Below are 1,247 nucleotides of genomic sequence, written 5' to 3' on the forward strand. Positions count from 1 at the left end.
GACATGACGAAGACGAAACGAAAATATGCGTTAAAGCGCCTTTACAATTTTTAGGTGTGTGCAACAATTCTCTACCGGTTAACTATTTTGTGTTCAAAAGTTCAGCCACCTCCATAACAGGCGAAAATATTTTACGCTACGTGCCTTCGCCTTATCGGTCCTGAAGCTCATGCTGTTGATCAGTTATGAATACAATGTATGCTATACACTAACCCCGCCGCAGTTCTTTCTCTACTTCCGCCGCTAAATGTATGGGTTTGTTTTTCCAAAGCATGTGAGCGTTCTCGTAGGCCAATTTAGTGGTATCATATTTTTGCCTTCATATTGTACAATCATCCACATGGCACCTTTGGTTAGCCTCGGAGCCCACGCGCATTTTATCATCCACCTCCACAACCATTAAAACATTACTGGACTTAAATCGCGTGCAGCCATATCCTTGAAACTTATACCTCATTAAAAGGGAAAAAAAGACACTATTACCGTGGATCGCTCATATTAACTGACACGTTGGATACGAATGATAAAGATTAGTTTAAATCTGAACTAACAGTCGTCGCTGCCATCTTATCCCCTGCATAAAGAACGGCCTGCCAGTCAAGAATCATGTATGTAAAAAACTTCTCGTCTTTGATACACCGCTGAATGCCTTGTCTGTTTAGTAACAACAACTGTTGCAAATGTATAATTCAATGAAATTAAGAATCAAGTGTAACTGCTCAACGGCTTTCACAATCAGTTCAGCTTACACGTCTTCTTTGTCAGCTAGTCCAATTATATGATATATCGTACCTCAAAAAACTACATACACATCATTGTTTTTTCAGTGCTTGATGTAATAAGTTAAACGTGATCATGTATTCGGTAATATATTCAAAAGCATGACGTAGAGAAACGAAAATAGGCGTTAAAGCTCCTTTACAGTTTTTAGCGGTGTGCAACAAATTCTCTAACCGGTTTTTATTTGGTGAGTAATGTTCAAAAGTTCAGGCCACCTCTAACATGCGAACTATTTTACGCTAACTGCCTTCGCATCGCGGTTTGAACTCCTCTGTTGATCAGTGATGAATACAAGGTATGCTATACTATCACCAACAGCGGTTTTTTCTCTACAATTCCGGCTAAATGTATGGGTTTGCAAAGCATGAGAACTTTCTCGTAGGCAATTTGTATCGTATCATTTTTTTTTTCATATTGTACAATCATCAAATGGCACCTTTGGTAAGCCACGGAGCCCACCCGCATTT

The sequence above is a fragment of the Montipora capricornis genome, chromosome 8, assembly GCF_036669925.1.
Source record: "Montipora capricornis isolate CH-2021 chromosome 8, ASM3666992v2, whole genome shotgun sequence".
NCBI classification, from domain to species: Eukaryota; Metazoa; Cnidaria; class Anthozoa; order Scleractinia; family Acroporidae; genus Montipora; species Montipora capricornis.